The 26,082-nt window shown below is 37.4% G+C and overlaps 1 protein-coding gene across 1 annotated transcript in view; it reads left to right on the top strand.

Moving 5' to 3' along the window:
* LOC131280359 (sodium/potassium/calcium exchanger 1-like) overlaps window positions 1-26,082 on the top strand; it is a 232,745-nt gene that overhangs the window by 112,932 nt on the left and 93,731 nt on the right. Inside the window, exon 14 of the mRNA XM_071218410.1 lies at window positions 16,489-16,509. The gene's annotated coding sequence lies outside the window, so the exon portion shown is untranslated. The remainder of the gene's footprint in view (window positions 1-16,488; window positions 16,510-26,082) is intronic.

Raw genomic sequence — 26,082 nt, 5'->3', positions numbered from 1 at the left:
GCCGAGAGGGCCCAGAGCAGCCCTCCGACGAGGTGACGAGCGCTCCGAGCCCGGGGAAGCAGCGCTGCTCTTCAGCGCGGCGCGGGGAGGCAGAGGCCGTCCTCGCCGGCGCGGCCTCCGCAGCTGCGGCCTCAGGCGCGCCTTTCGCTTGGCGCCCTCGCGCGGCGCGTGGCTGTGACTCAGGAGTTCTCGGTGCCTGTATTCTTTCTTGCTTCCAGTTTTCTTGTTAGAGCTTAGGGATGAGATACGCAAAATTTTGAAGCTAAGAATTCTTCAAAACTGTGGAAGAGTAGAGCTGTAGGTGTCTGAGCTCATTTACGTCTAATCAGATCTGGGTGGCGGGAACGAAACCGTGCTGCGCGGGAACGAAACCGTGCTGCGCTGCACCGGACGGGACGGCAGGGGGCGCGTGCGTGCTCGCTGCGCGGCGCCGGCGCCTGGGCGGGGCTGTTCAGCGCGCGCGCAGCCCTGGAAAGAACCACCCAGCTTTGAAACTGCCTGTGGATCTGAACCTGACTTTTTTTTTTTTAAAGACCTCTGCCTAAACCTGAAAAAAAAAAAAAGTACAGCTTAATTTGAAAACCTGAGGTTTCTTCTAGTAATCCTTTTATCATTAGTTTCTAGTTTAAGTCTACTGTTTTATATATATATGAGTGTACAGTCTAAATTAGTTCAGTCATTAGAAAGTGGTTAAAACCTGCTTTGTGGCTCAGCATATGGTCAACTTTGGGAAAAAGTCATTGTATGATTGAAAAGAATATGCATCTACACTTCTGTAGTGTATTGTTCTCTGATAATTAAGTCTCATGTGTTCATTGTGTTGCTAAATCTTTAAAATCCCATTTACCTGTCTGCTTCATGTCTTTGAAAAACTCGTGTTAAAGTTCACACTACACTTTATATATTTCTATGTCACCTTTTCTCTTTTGTGTTTTGGGGGGGGGGGCTATGTCTGTATATACATAGTGAGAGAGAAACAAAGAGAAGGGAGAGAGAGGGAGAACAGGCAGGAGGGCAATAAAACTCAGAATTTTTATTTTCTTTGTTACTACATCCTTTTTTCATAATTAAATATCCTTCATTAGCTTTTTTTCACTTAAAAATTTTATTGAAGCGTATCATTCATACACGAACATACATAAACAATAAGTATATAGTAAAAGTTGTGCACTTACAAAATAAGCATGCAAATCATCATACAGGGCTCCTATTGCTCAACCCAACCAACAAAACCCTGCATTTGTGAAGTATTTTTTACCAACTATGAAAGAGCCTCATCAAAAAATGACTACTATCTCTAGCCCATATCTTACATTTAGTGTATTTTCCCCAATCCACCCTACTATTAACACTCTGGCTTAGCATTATATATTTGTTATAGTACATTAGAGAACATTCTCATAATTGTTCTGTTAGCCACAGTCCATCTTCCATCACAGGATTCACCATGTTATACAGTCCTATATCTTAAACAATCCATTTAAAGTGTACACTTCGTGGCTCTCATTTCCATCACAGAGTTGTGCTGTCATAATCTCAGTCAATTTTAGAATGTTTTCATTACTCCAAAAGGAAAAATCCCATTCCCCTTATAGCCCCCATTGTTATACCTTAGAATTGATATCTTCTTTGCCATTGCCACAAAAATATTACAATATTACTGTTAACTGTCATCCATAAGTTACATAGTTGTGATTTTCCCGTGTCACCATATTCTTAACATTTTGTTAAAGAACTTTCTTATATTTCTACTATTAACCAAATCTTCATCCACCACCAAAATCAGTGTTATATAGTAATAAGCATTACATTTCTATTTCCTCTTTGAAAAAGAAAATGTCTATTCAAGTCAAACCTTTCCTCCATTTCAAATTGGGTTGCTTGCCCTTTTATTGTTGAGTTGTATGATCTCTTTATACAGCGTGAATATCAAACCTTTATCAGATACATGGTTTCCAAATACTTTTCTTAGGCTGTCTTTCCACTTTCTTGATAAAGTCTTTTGAAGAACAAGTGTTTAATTTTGAGGAGGTGTGATTTATCTCTTTTTTCTTTCATACACTCATGCTTTGGGTAGAAGGTTGAAGAAATTACCACCTACCAGATCTTCTAGATGGTTTCCTGCATTTTCTTCTAAGAGTTTTGTGATTGTCACTTTTATATTTAGGTCTTTGATCCGCTCCAAGTTAATTTTTATATAAGATATGAGCTAGGGGACCTCTTTCTTTCTTTTGGATATGGATATCCAGTTCTCCCAACACCATCTGTTGAATAGATTGTACTGCCTAGCTGGTTGGGCTTAACAGACCAGTCAAAAATCACTTGAACATAGATGTGAGGGTATTTATAAATCATCAGTTTGGTTTCATTGGTCAATCTGTCTATCTTTATGCCAGTACCATGCTGTTTTTACCACTGTAGTTAAGTAATATGCTTTAAAGTCTGGAAGTTTTGTTTTGTTTGAAGATTTATTTATTTATTTATTTCTGTCCCCTCACCCTCCCCACCCCGGTTGTCTGTTCTCTGTGTCTATTTGCTGCGTGTTCTTTGTCCACTTCTGTTGTTGTCAGCGGCACGGGAATCTGTCTTTCTTTTTGTTGCGTCATTTTGTTGTGTCAGCTCTCCGTGTGTGCGGTGCCGTTCCTAGGCAGGCCGAACTTTCTTTCGCGCTGGGCAGCTCTCCTTATTGGGCGCACTCCTTGCACGTGGGGCACCCCTACAAGTGGACACCCCTGCATGGCACAGCAGTCCTTGCACACATCAGCACTGCACGTGGGCCAGCTCCACATGGGTCAAGGAGGTCCAGCTTCATTCTTTTTTAGGCATTTTTGGCTATTCGGGGCCCCTTACCCTTCCAAATAAATTTGATAACTGGCTTTTCCATTTAAAAAAAAAAGTCTGTTGGGATTTTTATTAGGATTGTATTGGACCTGTAAATCAGTTTGGGTAGAATTGACATCTTAATGATATTTAGTCTTCCAGTTCATGAACATAGAATGTCCATCCATTTATTTAAGTCTTCTTTGGTTTCTTTTAGCAATGTTTTGTAGTTTTCTATATACCGGTCCTTTATGTTCTTGGTTAAGCTTATTCCTAAATATCTGCTTCTTTTAGTCATTATTGTTATTGGAATTTTTTTCCTGATTTCCTCCTGAGATTGCTCAGCAGCATTGCATAGAAATGCTACTGATTTTTGTGCATTACTCTTGTATTCTGTCACTTTGCTGAATACAACTATTAGTCTAGGACTTTTGTTGTGGGTTTGGGGGCAGATTTTCTAGGTATCTGATCATATATCATCAGTGAATATCAAAAGTTTACTTCTTCCTTTCTTATCTGGGTGCCTTTTATTTCTTTTTCTTGCCTAATTGTTGTAGCTAGTACTTCTAGCACAATATTAAATAAAAGTGGTGACAGTGGGCATCCTTGCCTTGTTCCTGATTTCAATGAAAAGACTTTCAGTACTTCACTATTGAACACAATGTTAGCTGTGGGTTTTTCATATATACACTTTTCCATGTTGAGAATGTTCTTATTTTGGAATGTTTTTATCAAGAAAGGATGCTGTATTTTTGTCTGACTTTTCTGTGTTAGTCAAGATGATAATGTGATTTTGCTTCTTCAATTTTTTTAAGTGGTGTATTACACTAATTGATTTTCTTGTGTGAAATCACCCCTGCTTACCTGGGACAAAACCCACTTTATGTGATATATAATTTTTTTTAAGGTACCAGGGCTAGGAATTGAATTGAACCCAGGACCTTGTATGTGGGAAGCCAGCACTCAACCAATGAGCCACATCAGCTCCCCTGAGTTGGTTTGGTTTTTTTTAATTTGTTTGCTTGTTGTTTTTTTGTTTTGTTTTTAGGAGACACCAGGAACTGAACCCAGGACCATCCATGTGGGAAGCAGGCACACAATTGCTTGAGCCACATCTGCTCCCAATTCTTCTAATAAACATTTGGATTTGGATAACAAATATCCTGTTGAGTATCTATATTCATTAGGGAATTGGCCTGTAATTTTTTTTTTTTTTTTGTATTCTTTATCTGGCATTGGTATGCTTCATAGAATGAAATTACCTCCTGTTCAATTATTTGGAAGAGTTTGAGCAAGATTCATATTAAATCTTCTTTGAATGATTGGTAGCATTCCCCAATGAAGTCATCTAGTCCTGGGATTTTCATTTTGGGGAGGTGTTTGATGATTGTTCCAATCTCCTAACGTATGGTCAATTTGTTGAGGTCTTCTATTTCTTCTAGGATCAGTGTAGGTTGTTTGAGTGTTTCTAGGAATTTGTCCATTTCATCTCCACTCACCAGTTTGTTGGCATACAGTTGTTCACACTGTCGTCTTATGATAGCTCTTATTTCTGCAGGGTCAGTGGTGATTCCCTCCTCCCCCTTTTATTTCTGATTTCATTTATTTGCATATGTTATCTTTCTTTCTTTGTTGGTAGACCTAAGTTTGTCAATTTTGTTGATCTTTTTGAAGAATCAATTTTTGTTTTTTTTATTCTCACTACTGTTTTTCTTTCTCAATTTCATTTATTTCTGCTCTGATCATTACTATTTTTTTCCTTTGACTTGGTTTGAGATTAGTTGTTCTTTTTCTAATTCCTCCAGGTGTACAATTAGTTCTTTGAGTGTGGCTCTTTCTCCTTTTTAGATGTAAGCATTGAGGGCTATACATTTTCCTCTCAGCTCTGCCTTTGTTGTATCCCATAGGCTTTCATATGCTGTGTTCTCATTGTCATTCATCTCAACATGTTTACTAAATTCTCTTGCAAGGTTATCTTTGACCCACTGATTATTTAAGTCTATTGTTTAATCTCCATATATTTGTGAATTTTACTTTCTCCATCAATTGTTGATTTTTAGCTTCATTCCATTATGATTAGAAAAAGTGTCCTTCGCTGGAAAAACTAAGTGAAAGAATAGATTCATCTACAATTATAGTGGGGGATTTTAATACACCACTATCAACTCTTGACAGAACATCTCAAAAGAGAATCACTAAAGAAACAAAACATTTGAACAGTATATTAGAGGAGCTGGATCTAATAGACATATATAGATCATTACACCCAAACACAGCAGTATATACATTTTTCTCAAGTGCACATGGACCATTCTCCAAGAGAGACCATATGCTAGGCCACAAAGAAAGGCTTAATGAACTCAGAAAGATCAAAATCATACAAAACAATATCTCTGACCACAGTGGAGACAAGCTGGAAAATTGCAAGGGACAGAGGCCCAGATTTCACACCATGATTTGGAAATTAAACAGCACACTCTTAGAAAAACAGTGGGTCAAAGAGGAAATCTCAAAAGAAATCAATGACTACCTTGAAACAAATGATAATGATAGCACAGCATACCAAAATGTATGGGATGCAGCAAAAGCAGTACTGAGAGGGAAATTTATAGCCATAAATTCATATATCAAAAAAGAAGAAAGAGCAAAAATTGAAGAACTAACTGCACATTTGAAGGAATTAGAAAAAACAACAAAGTAATCCAACAGGAAGGAGAAGGAAGGAAATAACAAAGATAAGAGCAGAACTAAATAATAGAAAATAAGAAAGCACTTGAAAAGATAAACAAGACCAAGAGCTGGTTTTTTGAGAAGATCAACAAAATTGACAAACCTTTAAGCGAGACTAACAAAGAAAAAAAGAGAGAAGATGCAAATACACAAAATAAGAAATGAGAAAGGCGATATCACCACTGACCCCACAGAAATAAAGACTATCATAAGAGGATACTATGAAAAACTATATTCCAACAAAAATGACAATTCAGAGGAAATGGACAAATTCCTAGAAACACATAACAGCCCATATTGATGAAAGAAGAAATTGATGATCTTAACAAACCAATCACAAGCAAAGAGATAGAATCAGTCATTAAAAACCTCCCAATTAAGAAGAGCCCAGGGCCAGACGGCTTCACAGGTGAATTCTACAAAACATTCCAAAAAAAACTATCACCAATCCTGCTGAAACTATTCCAGAAAATCAGAACAGAAGGAACATTGCCTAACTCCTTCTATGATGCCAACATTACCCTAGTACCAAAGCCAAACAAAGATACCACAAGAAAGGAAAATTACAGACCAATTTCTCTAATGAACCTAGACGCAAAAATACTTAACAAATACTTGATAATCGTATTCAACAACACATTAAACGAATTATACACCACGACCAAGTGGTGTTTCATTCCAGGTATGCAAGGATGGTCCAACATAAGAAAATCAACCAATGTAATACACCATATAAACAGATTGAAGGGAAAAAATCACATGCTTATATCTATACATGCAGAAAAAGCATTTGACAAAATACAGCACCCTTTCTGGATAAAACCACTCCAAAAGATCAGAATACAAGGAAATTTTTTGAACATGATAAAGAGTATATATGAAAAACCTACAGCCAACATTGTTTACAATGGAGAAATCCTAAAATCCTTCCCTTTAAACTCAGGAACAAGACAAGGATGCCCATTGTTTTCCCTTCTATTTAACATTGTCTTAGAAGTACTTGCTCGAGCACTGAGGCAAGAACCAGATATAAAAGGCATTAAAATTGGAAGGGAAGAAGTCAAAATTTAATTATTTGCAGATGACATGATCCTATACATAGAAAACCCTAAGAGATCTACAACAAAGCTTCTAGAACTCATAAATGAGTTTAGTAAAGTCGCAGATTATAAGATCAATGTGCAAAAACCAGTAGCATTTCTGTACACTAATAATGAGCAAGATCAGGAGGAAATCAAGAAACAAATACCATTCACAATAGTAAATAAAAAAATCAATACTTAGGAATAAATTTAACTAAAGATATAAAAAACTTATACACTGAGAACTATACAAGACTGTTCAAGGAAATCAAAGAAGACCTAAATAAATGGAAGAATATTCCCTGTTCATGGATAGGAAGACTAAATATTATTAAGATGTCTATCCTACCAAAACTGATCTACACATTCAATGCAATCCCAATAAAAATCAACACAGCCTTCTTTAAGGAACTAGAAAAACTAACTATGAAATTTATTTGGAAAGGTAAGAGGCCCCAAATAGCCAAAGACATATTGAAAAAGAAAAATGAAATTGGAGGAATCACACTACCTGACTTCAAAACATACTACAAAGCTACAGTAGTGAAAACAGCATGGTATTGGCATAAGGAGAGACACACAGACCAATGGAATCGAATTGAAAGTTCTGATATAGAACCTCATATATATAGCCATATAATATTCAATAAAGCCTCCAAACCCTCTCAACTGGGAAAGAATGGCCTATTCAACAAATGGTGCCTGGAGAACTGGATATCCATATGTAGAAGAATGAAAGAGGATTACCATCTCACACCTTGTACAAAGATCAACTCAAGATGGATCAAAGACCTAAATATAAGAGCCAAGACCATAAAGACCTTGGAAAGCAGTGTAGGGAAACATCTACAGGACCTTGTAATAGGAAATGGCTTCATGAATATCACACCAAAAGCACGAGCAGCAAAAGACCTAATAGATAAATGGGACTTCCTCAAAATTAAAGCCTTCTGCACCTCAAAGGAGTTTGTCAAGAAAGTAAAAAGGGAACCCACACAATGGGAGAAAATATTTGGCAACCATGTATCTGATAAGAGACTTATAACTTGCATATATAAAGTACTCATATATCTTGAAAATAAAAAAAGTAAACAACCCATTTAAAAAATGGGAAAAAGATTTAAACAGACACTTCTCCAACGAAGAAATACAAATGGCTAAAAAGCACATGAAAAAATGTTCCAAATCTCTAGCTATCAGGGAAATGCAAATCAAAACTACAATGAGATACCATCTTACTCCCATAAGATTGGCAGCTATGAAAAAAACAGAAGAATACAAATGCTGGAGAGGATGTGAAGAAAGGGGAACCCTCATCCACTGCTGGTGGGAATGCAGAAGGATCCAACCATTCTGGAGGACAGTTGGCGGTTTCTCAAAAAACTAACCATAGATGTGCCATATGACCCAGCAATACAACTGCTGGGCATATACCCAGCAGAACTGAAAACAAGATATATGTACACCAATGTTCATAGCAGCATTGTTCACTATTGCCAAAAGTTGGAATCAACCCAAATGCCCATCAACAGATGAGTGGATCAATAAAATGTGATTTGTACACACAATGGAATACTACTCGACTGTAAGAACAGATACACTACAAACACACATGATAACATGGATGAATCTTGAGAACCTTATGTTGAGTGAAGCAACCCAGGCATTGAAGGACAAATACTACATGACCTCAATGATATGAAATAAGCAAGCTGCCTCAGAGAGCTAGAGACTGGAAAATAGGCTTACAGGAAATCGGGGGGTGGAGGAAGGATGTGAGCTGACGTCTGCAGGGGTGGAATCTATGATGAGCTGGTGGTAAGTATGAGCACAAAGAAGAGATAAAATGGGGGCAATGGGTTGCCTTTGGGTGGGGCTTTGCGGGTTTGAGGGGGGCTGGGGATGGGCGGATGGGTAATAGTGCCCAAAAAATTGGGGGGAGGGTGGGGCAACATACGAACATAGGAGAGTGTCAGGTGTTGGTTGAGAGTAAAATACTGAGAAAATCGTATCAAAATATAATTAGGAGGGTTACCTGTTTAGGATGCTCAGAGGGGATGGTCTGATGTGGGACGGACTCCTGGGGAATGTCTAAATGCTCATTTTGCCAGGGTGGGTTGTACCATTGGGTAGAGACCCAAGTAGTGAGAGTTGGGGTGGACCCACATCCTGGGGAGGACTAATGCCATCAAATAGAGGGAACTGTATCTCTCCAGAGAAAGGGTGGCTCCCAGGGCATTAGGGCAGTTGAGCAAGTCAGGCTCTGAACACTGTTGCAAGTATCTCTGGACGTGGCTCCTCGGGAAATGGAGAGTGGCTGTCACTGTGGGCCCCAAGGGGAGGGGAAAATGGATGTTGAATGGATGGAACCAAGGTAAATGTGGGGGCAAGAGAGGAGTTTCGTGAGAGTGCACAAGGATGAATATAAAACATGTAATATTACACCAAAAACATATAGGGGACGACAGACTAATAATGTAAACCATAATGTAAAACATAGGATAACTAAAATGTTTAGAAAATGTATATCCTAAAGTATGGACCACAATGTAAGCACAGACATCACCTTGTTTGAAAGCTATTGTTTCGGAGTCTGTACATCAGTATCAGTAAATATGATATGAATAAGTTAAAAGATTATCGCTGTGGAAGGGAAAAGGTTTTAATGGTGGATGTGTGGGAGTACTATATATTGTATATATGAATTACTGTGATCTAAGGCTCTTGTGAAGAGCAGCTCAATAATTAGGAAAAAAGAAAAGAAAAAGATAGGATGTAGAATTTTCCCAAATCAATACGTATTCTAGATCTAACCTTTAAACTCATCGCTATATTCCATTTTACTAGTAAGGGAACCTGACATTATATTGGGCTTCGCTTTTCAGGAAGTTTTGGATCACAGAGTGGTTCAACAATGGCAGCGGAGGAATACTGGTATGGGATGTTATTGATAGGCTATATATGGTTGACAGGGAGTTATACAGGGCATATGTCCAGGTTGCATGGAAATGTTTGGATATACTCATAGTGGAAACAATTAAAAACAACAGCTGGGGGGGGTACTGGGTTCCTGGCCGGGGGTGCTCTGTCATGGTCCCAAGGGGAGCAGCGGCAGTCCCCCAGGTGCAACAGTAAGAACCAGGAAGGAATGAGGGTCCAACAGTAGGCCCCTGATACTAATGACTATGCTTGTGACCTATACACCTGAAATAAGAACAAGGCCTAGAGCAGCACTGTGCCTAGGAGTTTCCTCCTGACAGCCTTCATGTTACTCAAATGTGGCCAGTCTCAAAGCCAAACTCACCATGTAGATGCAGTGCATTCCCCCCAGCATGGGACATGACACCCGGGGATGAGCCTCCCTGGCACCGAGGGATCACTCCCAAATACCAGCTGAAGATGCAACTAGAAAATGACCTTGAATTAAAGGTTCAACACGGATCAGCAGAATATCCCTGTCTACATATAATAACATGACTTTAAAATGCTGTTTGACCTAATGTAAGGGGGAAATGGAAAGGAGAAATGAGTTTATATGGCTATGAGTCTCTAAAAAAGAGTCTGGAGGTTGTCAGAAGGATTGCCCTTATGCACACCTGAGCAGAGTCTCAGAGACAGATAAAGTAGATACAACCCCAGGTATTGGTTCTTTTGAGGGCTAAAGAGACCCACGGGTTCTATGGTCATGGCAGATGGGGTTCACTGCCATGTCATTTGGCCCTTCTCTGGAGCTGGTGTTTCTGCGTGATGGAACTGGACTCAGATGGGATCTTTTTTCACAAGACTTTCATGCTACTTTACTGGAATTGTAGTTGGTGCTGGGGTTTAAGATATATCTAGGAGATTTTAATATCTGGACTGACAATATGATAGCCATGACCTGAACCTCAACAGACTTCAACTCCTACACTCTGATTTATTGGACTTACCCCACTCGGCTAACATGGATTTGAAGAAGGTCAACCACCACACCATGGAGCCTAGAGTGCCTACAACTGAAAGCAGGAGGATTGCATCCAGTATCCATGTGGAATCTAAGCCCCCTCTTGACATAGATGTGCAATGTACACAACCAATCCAATGTCCACAGAGAAAATGTGGCATTGGTGTGGGAAGAGTGGCCATTGTGGCTGCTGGGTGTGGGGAATGGGAGGAAGAGATGAGATGTGGAGGCGTTTGCGGGACTTGGAGTTGTCCGAGTAGTGCTTCATGGACAGTTATGGGACAGTGTAGATCCCCCCAGGGCCCACTGGATGGAACATGAGAGAGTGTGGGCCATGATGTTGACCATTGACAATGAGGTGCAGCAATGCCCAGAGATGTACTTACCAAATGCAATGGATGTGTCATGATGATGGGAGAGAGTGTTGCTGTGGGAAGAGTGGGGGGTGGGGGTGGTGGGGTTGAATGGGACTTCATATTTTTTGAATGTAATATTTTTTTTAAAATGAATTAAAAAAAGAAAAAAAGTGCTTTAAAAAAAAAAGTGTTCTTTATAATTTCAATCTTTTTAAATGTATTGAGATCTGCCTTGTGACCCAACGTATAGTCTATCCTGGAGAAGGATCCATGAACACTTGAAAATAATCTATATCCTGCAGTTTGGGGATCCTCTGTCCAGATGTTCTATACAGTGCTGAGAGTGATGCATTGAAGGTCTCCAAATATTATCATAGAGATGTCTATTTCTCCCTTTAGTATTACCTGTGTGTGCTTCAAATATCTTGGGGCACCCAGTGCATATGCATTTATTATAGTAATTTCTTCTTGGTGAATTGCCCCTTTATTAAAATAAAATGTTCTTCATCTCTTATAATAGTTTTGCATTTAAAATCTATTCTGTCTGAAATGAGTATCACTACTCCAGCTCTTTTTTGGTTACTATTTACATGGAATAACTTTTTCCAACCTTTCACTTTAAACCTGACTGTGTCCTTATTTCTAAGTTGAGGCTCTTGTAGACAGCATATAGATGGCTCGTATTTTCTCTATTGTGTCCGTCTATGTCTTTTAATTGGGGAGTTCAATCCATTAATGTTCAATGTTATTACTGTACAGGCATTACTTACTTCATCCATTTTATCTTTTGGCTTTCCATTGTCATATCTCACTATTGTCTTTTCACCCTATATGTTACCCTTCCTAGTAACCTTCATTTCTGCCCTCTTCTTCAAGTCTCTCATCCTCATGTTTTCCTTTCAGGCTGCAGCACTCCCTTTAGTATCTCTTGTAATTCTGGTCTTCAGGTAACATACTATCTCAGATTTTGTCTCTAAAGAGTCTAAACTCACCCTCATTTTTGAAGGACAGTTTTGCTGGGTAAAGAATTTTTGGCTGGCAGTTTTTCTCTCTCAGTACCTTAAATACATCATACCACTTTCTTCTCATCTCCTTGATTTCTGGTAAGAGATTGGCACTTGGTCTTATTGAGCTTCCCTTGTATGTGATGAATTGCTTTTCCCTTGCTGCTTTCAGAATTCTCATTATCTCTAGTATTTCATTCTGAATAGTAAGTGTCTCTGAGTAGTTCTACTTGGACTTATTCTGTTTGCAGTGTATTGTCCCTTGATATTGGTATTTGTGTCTTTCATAAGGGTTGGAAATTTTTCAGTCATTATTACTATTCTCTTCTCCTACTGGGACACATATAATGCATATGTCTATGAGTTAAGTATTGCCATTCAATTCCCTGAGACCGTGTAAAACTTTTTTCATTCTTTTCTCTTTCTGTTCTCCTGTCTTTTTTTAAATGTTTAGAAGTTCTGCCCTCTATTTCACTTATTTGTTCTTTTGTCATTCCAAATCTGCTGTTTTATGCCTCTAATGAATTTTTTCTTTTTAAAGATTTATTTTATTTATTTCTCTCCCCTTCCTTCCCCCCCTCCCCCCCCGTTGTCTGCTCTCTATGTCCACTCCCTGTGTGTTCTCCTGCCTCCACTTGCATTATCCAGTGGCACTGGGAAACTGTGTCACTTTTTAAGTTGTTGTGTCATCTTACTGCATCAGCTCTCTGTGTGTGCAGTGCCACTCCTGGACAGGCTGCACTTTTTTCACACTGGGTGGCTTTCCTTACAGGGCATACTCCTTGCACATAGGACACCCTACATGGGGACGCCCCTGCATGACAGGGCACTCATTGCATGCTGCAGCACTGCAAGTGGGCCGACTTACCACACAGGTGAGGAGGCCCTGGGGATCAAACCCTGGACCTTCCATATGGTAGACGGACACTCTATCAGTTAAACCATGTCTGCTTCCCCCTCTAATGAATTTTTAACCTCATCCATTGCTCTGTTACTTTTCTTTACAGAACAATTGTTCTTTATGCTCACCCTACATCTTAATATGCTTAATCTTGTTAGTAATATTTTCCTTCCATTTTTTTAAATTGATTTAGGAGATCTGTGTGATTATAACTGATTAGTTATCTTAAGTCATAGGATTTTTTGGTTTGTTCCTTTGGCTGTGTCATTTCTTCCTGTTTCTTAGTATGGCTTGTAATTTTTTGCATCTGATTATGTTAGTGAATTTACTCTGACAGTCAATTTCTCTCTCTTACATGGTGATTTTATTTCAAAGCTCTCCTTTGATTTTTGTTTCCCCTTAATCTAAGTCTTTAAAATTGTCCAGCTTAAGTTATCAACATAGGGTCAGAGACCCACTAATAGGTTGCAGATCAGATGCAAGGAATCTGGGACATGAGAGGTTCCAAAAAGCATTTTTTTCATCCTGCGGTTTCCTGATCTACCAGCAAATAGCACTCTTTGGTGAATCCACAGAGGTGACTCTTTCAACCTCCACCTGCCCATGATTCTGGTCTGGCCAGAGCCAAGATTGAAAGCAGGCTCTGCTGGCCAAACTCACTGAAAAGAAACCACTCTCTACCCTTCACTGTACCCTCTTCCTTCCCAGGGAGGAACTCATGTGTTGCCCTCTGTATTAGTCAGCCAAAGGGGTGCTGATACAAAATACCAGAAATTGGTTGGTTTTTATAAAGGGTATTTATTTGGGGTAAGAGCTTACAGATACCAGGCCATAAAGCATAAGTTACTTCCCTCACCAAAGTCTATTTGGAGCAAGATGGATGCCAAGGTCTGTGAGGGTTCAGGCTTCCTGGGTTTCTACATTCCTGGAGCTTGCTTTTTTCTGGGTTCTTCCTGGGACTGGCTTCTCTTTCCTCTGCATGCTGACTTCCTGGGTCTTCAGCATCAGACTCTGACATAAAGCTTCAACATCAGAAACCCTCAAATCTGTTCTTTGCCATGTCTTTTATCTGTGAGTCCCCACCCACAAAGGCATGGGGACTCAATGCCCTAATGACATGGCCCAATTAAAGCCCTTATCATAACTGTATCATGCCCAGATATAGATCAGATTACAAGCATAATCCAGTATTTCTTTTTGGAATTCATCAATTATATCAAACTGCTACACCCTCTCAGTTGGTTGAATGAGTCACAGGTTTTGCCCAGGTTGTTCACCAGAAGGGAGGTGAATGGGTGCTGTTTCCAGCCACTGAGGCTAGTAACTCATGGTTTTCATTTTGGCTTCTTTGTTTCTCTGTCCCTCACCCTCCTGGATGATGAGCACCACTCTCATGGTCTGCAGATCCCCAAAGCTGCCCTCATGGACAGATTTTTGCCCCTCAAACATTGTTTTTTAAGAGAGTTAAGCCCTACCAAGCTGCTCCAACACTATCTTCCCAGATGTTGTGTCCCTCTTTAAACTTTGATTTGCATCTTTACTCAAAAACTATTATTATTTAGTTTAGAATTCTAGCTGATGCACATTTAACATAATTGACATTCACCTTTTCAATACCTTTATATTTAAGACATATCTTCCAATCAATCTGTACTTGAATTTTTTTAATCCAGTCTGACAATATTTGTCTTCCAATTGGAATATTTAGTCCATTTACATTGGGTGTAAATTATTTTGTTTGTTTGTTTTTTTGTTTTAAAATACTATTTTACCAAGTGTCTCCTATTCTATGTCCTTTTTACTTCTCCTTTTGGTCTAATTTTGGGTACTTTTAAAAAATCATTCTATTTACTTCTCTATTAGCATGTTAACTATACATTATTTTATTATTCTTCTAGTGCCTCCACTAGAGATGACAACATGCATATTTGTCTTATTAAATTTGTACATAAATAAAAATTTTAGCTTTTGCTAGACAACTGAAGAGATTTAAACTATTAACTCTATTTATATCCAGTTTTTAGCTATTTTCACTTATTTTAAATCTGCATTTATTTTAATCCAACAATACATTATTGTTGTTGTTTTAGAGTCAGCATTTGTATATATTTACTAAAATATTTACTTTTGTCTTCATTCCTTCCCAGATTTACATATTGTATTAGTCAGCCAAAAGGGTGCTGAATCAAAATATCAGAAATTGCTTGGTTTTTATAAAGGGTATTTATTTGGGATAGGAGCTTATAGATACCAGGCCATAAAGCATAATTTACTTCCCTCACCAAAGTCTATTTGCATGTGTTAGAGCAAGATGACTGCCGTCTGCAAGGATTCAGGCTTCCTGGGTTCCTCCCTTCCAGGATCTCGCTTATCTCTGGATTCAGGGTTCCTCTTTTGCCAGGGCTTGCTTCTTCCTGGGCTTAGGGTTCCTCTTTTCCTGGGGCTTGCTTCTGTTTGCTCTGTGAGCTTACTTCCTGGGGCTCCAGCGTAAGGCTTCAGCATCAAACTCCAACATCAAAACTCCAACATTAAAAGCCCTCAACTCTGTCTTTTGCCATGCCTTTTATCTGTGAGTCCCCACCCACCAAAAGGTGCCAATGCCCTACTGGCACAATAGGCTTACATAATTACTTAATCAAGTAAACCTATGAATCCAATATAATCTAATATGTCCAGAGGAAAAGAAAAGGTCAGTTTGCAAACATAATCCAATATTTCTTTTTGGAATTAATAACTTTATCAAACTGCTACACATGCTTATTTCAAATTTTTCCTTTTATCACATTTAGCATTCCCTTTAATGTTGCTGCCCCCATTTTCTCTCTTTTTGCATACTTTTTGCACTTTTTGCACTTTTTTGCACTTTTTGCATACTTTTTGCACTTTTCTGAGCTCACCACTTTCTTACTGGTTGTCACCTGGTTCTGCACTCAGATTCTAGGAACCCCGGAAGTTTCTTCCCATTGGCATCTCACAGGCGCTCTCACAACCAGGCAGCTTACTTTATTTTTTCTTTGTTTTGTTTTTGGCAGCTTACTTTAGAAGCCAAGAGGAGAATCCCTCACTCTAGAGTACTAACATAGTCTTAAATTATGTAACATCATACAGGAATGCCAATCTTAAAATCTTGGCTATGTTGTATTGGCCAAAAACAAATCATAAGTTCAGCCCTCGCTCTGGGGAGAGCATTATACAAGGATGAGACTCCCTGAGGGTCACAGAAGATTTCTGCCTGCCACAGAAAGGTAAAGGAGGTAAGGTATAAAAGAGAAGAACAAGAAGACCTCAGCTTCCATAGTAGGAAGTGGATACTAAATAAATCTGAAAGTACAAAAAATCATATTTTTGAAACTGTATTTATATATTTACAGAAATTCCAGAAGAAAGGACCTACCTATAACTATTGAATGGTTATAATTTGGGAGAACAAATCTGACTGTGAATGGAAAAGTTAGGGGATTAATGTTTTTTGTTATACTCAGCAACGTTAGTTGAGAAAATACATTATTTTGATGAAAACAATTAAGTTTTATCAATACATCTGAATATACCAGTTTTGCATTGTATTTTCCATCAAAGAGACTATTAAAGACAATCAGTCTTCTTTTCACAGGCAAATAACAATTTTGTGTTTCTTTTGTTTGTGTTTTAGTTGCAACTCCAGAATCTACCCGTAAGTTCTTTTCAACTTTTAAAATATGCTTGGGTCTCCTAGTTACAAAGAAGACTTTTGAGTTCTCAGTCTGTTATAACTTCAACCTTGTAATCACTATAGATTATATGAGAGATGGAAAATAATAATCACACTGAATTATTTATACTAAATTAAAAAACAGTTGCACTCCCTGTCTTTTTCTTATCTGGGGGTGATTTTGTCTGCTAATTGTAAGGATATTCCAGATACTACAATTTCTTATAAGATCACCCTTGAAAAGATTACCAGAGATCATATTAAGCTAACTGAAAATAGGTCCTTTCTTCTTTCTTTCAGAAATTTTCAAAAATCACCAATAATGAATAACAAAAGGCATAAACCTGAAAAAAAAATATTTTGACAAAGTCCCCAAAAGTAAAAAAAAATGAAAAAAAAAGTTTGCACAGGAAAGTTGGTATAATACATGACTCATCTATGAATATTATTTATATGGTTATTATATTGCTATCATGATATATTTATTTACCAAAAGAAAGAAAGAAACAGGTTCACTGGAAAGAGCAGAAGAGGGAAAGCAAGTTGGGAAAAAGTAGAAGAGATAAAGCCTTATAGGAGGCCAATTTACATTATCCAAATTTTAGATATCATGAAATATCAGAGACAATTTATGACCAAATATTAAATAACCTCACTCCAAAAAAAGTGTAGGTGAAAAGGAAACTGTAGGTAAGAAGGAATGAGTCAGAGAACCAATGTTTTTATTTATAGAGAACTATTTGACTTTTAAAACAAGCACATATACTTTTTTCTCTATTTTTTTTACAAATGTAAATACTTCATACAAATTTTGCATTCTATTGTATGATTTTAGAAAGATATTAAGGAAACCTAATCTCCTCCAAATGGGCAGACAACAATTATATTTTTATGTTTCTTCTATTTTATTTGTGTTTTCATTGCCTGTCAATATATTTCTCTTTTGAATCTCAAATCGTGTGTGCTTTCATTATGAGCTTATGGGGGACTTTTGCATTCCCTCATTGTCGTTATTTCTATACTTGTAAGTCCTTCCTTTAGAGAAGTTTTAAAAAGTTATTAACACCTTCAAATTAGCTCAAATATTAATTTTTGTTTGTTTTTGTAGGCACTACTTTAGGACAAGCCAATGAGTTCCTTTTCTGTGCCTTATCTTGAATATACTTTGGTTCTTAGGAATAGGAAAAGATTGTTTTTCCCTGGAGTAAATACCAGTAACGGTTTTCTAAATCTCATGACTAAAAGAGTATTACCTGGATATTGAGGTTGAAACATCTGAAAACCTTCATTTTTCTCTAAAAACTCTTCATATCACACTAAATTGAAAGAAAAGATATACTTAAAATAGCAAAACTAAAATTTCTAATAGGAAACTATAAGCAGATGAAAATCTGAAAAAAAAAGCTATTAAAGCTGAAAAGTAAGTAGATGAATAATAACTAACTTAGCTGATCCACTGAACATGAATTGTAAGTAAATTAAAGAGATCTACTCTAACAGATAATCCTCAACATCAGAAACCAGAATGGCTCAGAATTATCAGGGATGAGGTAACTTTTAAGTCAAGGGGGTGAAGATGGTACTGAGGACAGGCTGACTAGCTATAACCCTATAAAATAGTGCTGTACCAACCAACTCCACACTCTTCTCCATCACTCTTCCATTTTGTATTAGGATAGAAAAAAATGGGTGTATGCTTAGAGGAGTTTGAAACAAAGGAAACTTGGAGATGGGTACTCCATGTACAGATGGAAGCAGGTTTGACATCCTGGTAATAAAGGGAAAATAAGAATCCACATTCTACATTTTCCCCCAAAGTACTCAAAGAATTCTGAGATAAAATCAGTTATACCCACTCACAATAAGAGTATGTGACACTTCTTTGCAGAAAATGAACTACCCTAGGAAAAAATATTTAAACTTTCTGATATTGAGGGTCACTCAGAGAAAGTCAGCTGACTGAGGTGACAATCAATACTGATTCACAGAAGATTAGCTATTCAGAATTTCATTTTCCAATATAAATGGATTTCCAAGAATCACAAGACATTATAGGAAAGACTATAAATCAAAAGACCAAGAGCCAAATAATCAGCAGAATATAGAAAGTTTGAGGAAGTCAAGAAAAATTGGAGAACTTTAAAATGTTAAAAAATAATGGGACTAAGAGACAATATATTGCATTAGAATCAAGAACAAGGTGATATGAAAACGTAACATTGAGGGGAAAAAAGAGTCATAGGATATTGAAAATATGAAAAGACAACATGTTAATATCCTATAAAATGACTGGAGAATGATGGCAAACAAACCCTTAGAAAATTAATTAAGTCAAACAAAACAAAGACAAAAAATGGAAATAAAATGAAAAATAGAGTTCCTGAGGAGCTACTTTGCTTTAAAAGGAGTACAAGATGTAAGATGATTAAAGGAAAATTTGTTGAGGGAAAGCAAGAAAGAGAGACAGAAAAAGAAAAAGAGAGAGAAAGAGACAGAGAAGAGGGAGGAGACAGTCACTCAGATTTAAAATTAAATTTGAAACACAGTGAACCATGTGGTAGAAGAGGGACTGTGGTTAACAGTACAAATACAAAAGTGTTCTCTCATTAACTGTAACAAATGTACAATACTAATACATTGTGTTAATAACAGGGGGTATGGAAAAATATACCAAATTTATACCACAAACCATAGTTAGTGATAACAGTCAGATGATATTCTTTCATAGCTTGTAGCAAATGTTCCACAACAATGTAAAGTGTTGGAGGGGTGATGTGTGGGAATTCTGCACATCATGCATGACTGTCTTATAAGCTCACAACTTCTCTAGTAAAAAATATATATTAAAAAATTAAATTTGAAGGAGTCCAGAAAGGACCTTGCACAATAAAAGAAAAAAGACACATACCCAGTAACAGCATCATACATTTACACATTTTTAGAACACTAGAAGCAAAAAACAAAGTTGACACATACAGAGGACTGGAAATCAGTACAGCATGAGATTTCTCAAAAGTAACAGTAGAAATTAGAGAACAATGGGAAAATGCTTTTATATACTTAAAAAAAAAAATTTCCCATGGAGAATTCTGTAATCCCCAAAATTCTATCAGGCAAACATGAAGCATGAATATTATTTTCATAAATTCAAAGTCTCAAAAATTATTCATCTACCATGCACTTTCTCAAGAAGAAACTGGGAAATGTGTTCCATTAAAAGAAAGAGGTAAACCAAGGAAAAGGAACTCTTGAAATCCCAGAAACATACAATTCAATACTAAAGAAAGGTCAAACTGGCACTGATAAAAATCCCAAATTGACTGCTCTTCCAAAGGAGATCATCTATTACAACTGCAAGAGTGAGGACTTATAGGAGATATATCCAAAAGACAAAGATTGGGATAGGCATGAGATGTCTTTCAACAAGTCAAAATATTATACCTTTCAGGCAGAATGGCAGAATAGGAAGTCCTACAGACCACTCCTACCACCATAAAAATGAATGAGCTAGAAAAAGAGATTGAAATTAACTAGGTGTGGTAACCCTGGAACCAGATTGGATACTCAGAACCAGAGGGTCAAAGGAAGAGAGGGTGTCAAGCTTTCAACCTTTTGTAAGTGATGGCAGATTTCAGCCAGTAACCAGTACCCATTCCTTAGTCTCAGTCCATGACTGGAGAAATGGCAGGCAGAGGAAACCTTGTCCTTGAAGAAGTTGGGGTTACAAGTTGAGGTCAGTCTGGTAGATCCCTGAAGAAAATCACAGAAATTAGCCTTCTTTATAGCCTGCTTAGCAGCAAGAGCTTCTAGCTTCCAACAGCATCTATTGGGAGACTTGGAGAGGCAGTACATCTTTCTTCTTTTTGTTGTTGCTGTCTATTTTTTCTTTTTTTCTTTCTTTTTTTTCACTTCTTTCTTTCTCCTTTCCTCTCTTCCTTTCTTCTTTTTTGTTGGGGTGGGAGGATCTGATGAACAGAACAGAGTAGGAGAACTAGATTTCCACTGTGACCACAAAATGATGCTCAGAATGACCAGCAATAAACAAAGAATTATAAATATGCAAGGAGACAGCAAATTATGGCTCAGGCACTGAAAAAAATTTTAATGAAAACTATCCCATAGAAGCCCAATCACAGGGACTATTAATCAAAGATCTGAGATCAACATTCAAGTAGGATTAGTGAATTAAAAAAATGAACAAAGAACTAAAGGAAATCAATAAAATTATTTATGAAGAAAATGAGTATTTCAATAATGAGATACAAATTATAAAGAAGAAGAAATTATAGATTCTGGAGCAGAAAAGTACAATAATTGAAATGAAAAAGTCAGTAGTGGGATTCAACAGCCAATTGGAGTAGGCAGAAGAAAGAACCAGTGAACTTGAAGATAAGACCATTGAAATGAACCAGTATGAGGAGCTTTTATAAAGGGTATTTATTTGGCATAAAAGCTTACAGTTTCAAGTCCTTAATGAGTCTAACTCAAGGTCACTTCCTTACCAAACTCAGTTGACATGTGTTGAAGCAAGACGGCGTGCAATGTCTGCAAGGGCTTAGCCTTCCTCTTCCCTCTTACATAGGTCCCACTTCTTCCAGTCTAAGCTATAGTCTGGCATAGGGCTTGTCTCTCTTCTCTTCAGGGCTTGTTTCTACTCTGTTCTCTTCACAAGGTCAACTGTAAACTATCAGGCAAATGGATCATCTCTTTTCCCCAGGGCCTCTGCTGTATCTGTGGAGCTGTCTCTCTTTCTCTGTGTATCTTCTCTTGTATCTAATTCTGTGTGTCTCCTTCATTGAGAGTCCATTTATATAGCCCACAAAGGGAGCAGGGACTCAAACTGAGTCACCCTAATGACCTGGTCGAACTAAAGTCCTAATCTTAACATAACTTAATCAAAGCCATCTCAGCTGAGTCTAATACAGTCAAAGGGTACCACACCCAGAGGAACAGACCAGTTTACAAACATAATAAATGTCTTTTTTTGGAACTCATAAGTAATACCAAATTGCCACACACACCTTATACAAAAATTAACTCAAAATGAATCAAGTATCAACCATAAAATTCCTTGAAGAAAATGTAGAAAAATATCTTCAAGATCTTGTGGTAGGTGGTAGTTTCTTAAACCTTCTACCCAAGGAACAAGCAACAACAGAGAAAATAGATAAATGGGACCTCCTCAAAATTAAACTGTTTTTTCACCTCAAAAGACTTTGTCAAAGGGGTGAAAAGGCAGCTGACTCAATGGGAGAAAATATTTGGAAATCACATATCTTATAAGGGTTTACTATCCATGACATAAAAAGAAATACTACAACTCAACAATAAAGAGACAAAAGACCCAATTACAAAATGGGCAAAAGACTTTAATAGATAATTGCCCACTGATTGAAAAATGGGCAAAAGACCTTAATAGATAATTGCCTAAAGAAGAAATACAAATGGTGAAAAAAAACACCTGAGAAAATGTTCAACATCTCTAGCAATTAGGAAAGTGCAAATCAAAACAACAATGAGATACATTTCACACCTGTTAGAATGGTGACTATTAAAAAGTCAGAAAACTACAAGTGTTGAAGAAGTTGTGGAGAGACAGGGATTCTTATTTACTTTTGGTGGGAATGTAGAATGGTATAGCATTGTGGAGGACAGTTTGGAAGTTCTTAAGGAAGTTGAATACAGACTTGCCATGTGACCTGACAATACCACTACCAGGTATATACCCAGAGCAGTGACATGAATAGACATCTGCACACCGAGGTTCATAGCAAAATCGTCCATAATTGCAAAAGATGGAAACAACCCAGATGGCCATCAACCAATGAATGGATGAACAAATTGTGGTGTATACACATGATGGAATATTATGCAGCAGTAAAAAGAAATGATGTTGTGAAGTATATGACAACATGGATGAGCCTGGAGGATATTATGTTGAGTGAAGCAAGCCAGACATAAAAGGACAAATACCATATGACTGTGCTATTATGAACTAAATATATTGTGTAAACTTATGGAGCTAATAATTAGAATAATGGTCACCAGAAAAAAGAATGAGGTACAGAATGGAAAGTTAAGGATTAATCTGAGCAGAATTGGTTTTAAAAAGGTTGTTTGTAAATCTTTGGAAATGAATAGAAATGGTGATTTGCTAAAAAAATAAGTAAATAAATTATAGATAAATGGGACCTTCTCAAAATCAAACACTTTTGTTCTTTAAAAGACTATCAAGAAAGTAGTAAGGCAGCCTACTGAATGGGAGAAAATATTTGGAAACCACATATCCGATAAAGGTTTGATATCCATGTTATATAAAGAGATCATACAATTCAACGATAAAAAGACAGAAACCCAATTTAAAATTGGGCAAAGTACTTGAATTGACATTTCTCCAAAGAGGAAATACAAATGGCCAAAAAGCAAATGAAAAAATACTCAACATCACTAAGTATTAGGAAAATGCAAATCAAAACTACAATGAGATATCAATTCACACCTTATAGAATGACCATTTAAAAAAAAAAAACAGAATACTACAAGTTTTGGAAAGGATGTGGAAAAACAGGAGCACTCCTTCCCTCCTGGTGGAAATGTAGAATGGTGCAGCCTCTGGTGAAAGACAGGTCGGCAGTACCTCAAAAAGCTGAATATAGAAATGCCATATGATCCAATACTACCATTACAAGAAATACATTCAGAAGAACGGACAGCAAGGACGTGAAATGACATTTGCTCATCAATGTTCATAGAAGCATTATTCCCAATTGATAAAATATGGAACCAGTTCAAGTGTCCATCAACCAATGAAGAGATAAACAAAATGCACTATATACACACAGTGGAATACTATTTACCTGTAAGAAAAAAATGAAAGTGGGATGCATTTGACAACATACATGAACCTGGAAGGATATCACCTTGAGTGAAATAAGACAGACACAAGAATGAAAGTTGTATGATCTCACTAATATGAACTAAATACAATGAGTAAACTCCTGGAGGTAAACTCTAGAATATAGGTTACTAAGAAATAAAAGGTGGGTTGAGAATGGGATAATGCTTAATGTAGGAAGCATTATTAATAAGGTTAATTGTAAAAGTGTGGACACAAATAGAGTTGAAAGTAAATAATGAGTATAACTAACACTGTTGATTTATAAATGTGATTGTGGCAGAAAAGGTTAGTATGTGGAGGTAAATGTCAACTGAAAAGAAACTAGAGAATAATCTAGGGTATGCGTAACATAGTGATCCACCAAAGAAAAGTGCAGCTCCAGAAGGCTTCACTGGTGACTTATACCAAATACTTAAAGTAAAATTAATACCAATCCTTCTCAAACTCCTACAAAGATGTCAAGAAGCAGGCACACTAATTCATTGTATAAGGCCAATGTAATAGAAAAGACAGATAAGGACAGGACAAGAAAAGAAAATTAGAGAACAATTTCCCCTATGAATATAGAACCAAAATCCTTAACAAAATACTAGCAAACCAAATTAAACAGCATATTAAAAAGATTATAAACCATGAACAAATGGTATTCATTCCAGGAATGCACATGTGGTTCAACCAATGAAAATTAATCCATATAATATACCACATAAATAGAACAAAGGAAAAGAAATCACATGATCATCTCAATAGATACAGAAAAGGCATGTGACAAAATTCAACACCTTTCATGATTAAAACACTCTGAAAACTAGGAATAGAAGGAAACTTGTTCATCATAATAAAGGCCTTTATTAAAAAAAAATACTTTGCTGCCTGGATTTATACTTCAACACAAAATTTGTTATAAAAGATGTAGACAGAGAAGCAGATTTGGCCAAATGGATAGAGCATCCGCCCACCACATGGGAGGTCCAAGGTTCAAACCCCAGGCCTCCTGACGCGTGTGGTGAGCTGGCCCACATGCAGTGCTGATGCGTGCAAGGAGTGCCACGCCACACAGGGGTGTCCCCCGTGTAGGGGAGCACCCACGCACAAGGAGTGCACCCTGTAAGGAGAGCTGCCCCGCACAAAAAAAAAAAAAGGCGCAGCCTGCCCAGTGTGGCACTGCGCACGTGGAGAGGTGACACAGCAAGATGATGCAACCAAAAGAGACACTGACAAGAGACACTGCCGCTGACAAGAATGCAGGCGACACAGAAGAACACACAGTGAATGGACACAGATTGCAGACGGGGTTGGGGAGAGAAATTTAAAAAAAAAAAAAAAGGATGTAGACATATGCTGCAAAAATACATTTTAAATATTTAAAGTGCTTCTCTTAACAGAGATAAAATTGGTTTTGTAAAGGGACAGGAAAGTAGAATTGTTTTGTACTTGTTATAAGTCTGTAAATTTGACTCTAAAGTTTTACATTTGGTACTATCACAAAAATAAACCTAAATGCTTTGGAAATCCAGGTAAATTTTTTAATGTACTTTCATAATTTCAAAAAATGGTTATTAGAAAAATCTGTATTCTTCTATTCTTGGACAATGAACAATTCAGTATTTATTTGTGTTAATGTTTTAGTTCAGAACCCACCCGCATATTCTTTTTCTGCTTCCTTTTCTCTGATACTCAATAGATTTGTGCACATGGATTTGGAACAGTCTGATTGTTGCCATCTTCAGTTATAAAACAACCCATGAAAAAGTATTAAAGTGGTTTTCAGGTTTAACTTGGCAGTCTAACCATAAGCATTTTCCTCTCCTCCATGGGTTCTCAACCAGGGGTCCATGCAAAGATTTCAGGGAGTCTGTGACCTTGAATTTAAAATTCAAAAAATCATTATTCTTACAGGGACATGTTGGTGTGGGTGTGATATATGTATTAAATAATTCATGGTATAGTGCCAACTTTGTATGATGTTTCTTTTGAGTAGCGTGTTCTCAGTACAGTGGATAACTGCCTGCAAAAAGGTTGATAATGATGACAGAGATGGTTTATGATACCATGGGGGAACTCAAATTTCTAAATGTTTGCTGAAAAAGACTGTTTGAACAGATGTTGAACCTTGTTAGATTATCAGGTATATTAGTCAGCCAAAGGGGTACTGATACAAAGTACTAGAACTCCGTTGGCTTTTATAAAGGATATTTATCTGGAGTAGAAGCTTACAGTCACAAGGTCCTAAAGAGTTCAACTCAAGGTACTATAAGAGGTACTTTCTCACCTAAAGTCATTGCCACATGTTGAAGTAAGATGGAGGATGACGTCTAGTAGGGTTCAACCTTCTTCTTCCTTCTTAAGGTTCCGTGGGTCCAGCTTCTTCCAATCCAAGCTGTAGACTAGCTTACAGCTTGTCTCTCTTCCCAAGCTCATTTCTTTCCCAGCTCAGCTGCTCTGTTCTCTTCACAAGGTAGACTATCAGGCTCAACTCTCTTCCCAAGGCCTTTGCCATGTCTATCAGGCTGTCTCTCTTCCTTTCTGTTCTTCCTCTCTATGTACCTACTTCAGTGTGAGAGTCTTTTATCAGCCCACCAAGGGGGCTGGGACTCAGCTCTGAGTCACACTCTAATGATGTGGTTGAATCAAAGTCCTAATCTTAACATAATTTA

Source organism: Dasypus novemcinctus, chromosome 11, assembly GCF_030445035.2.
Source record: "Dasypus novemcinctus isolate mDasNov1 chromosome 11, mDasNov1.1.hap2, whole genome shotgun sequence".
Classification (NCBI taxonomy): Eukaryota; Metazoa; Chordata; class Mammalia; order Cingulata; family Dasypodidae; genus Dasypus; species Dasypus novemcinctus.
Note: the sequence above shows the minus strand (reverse complement) of the source record. Positions and strands in the feature narration are given on the sequence as shown.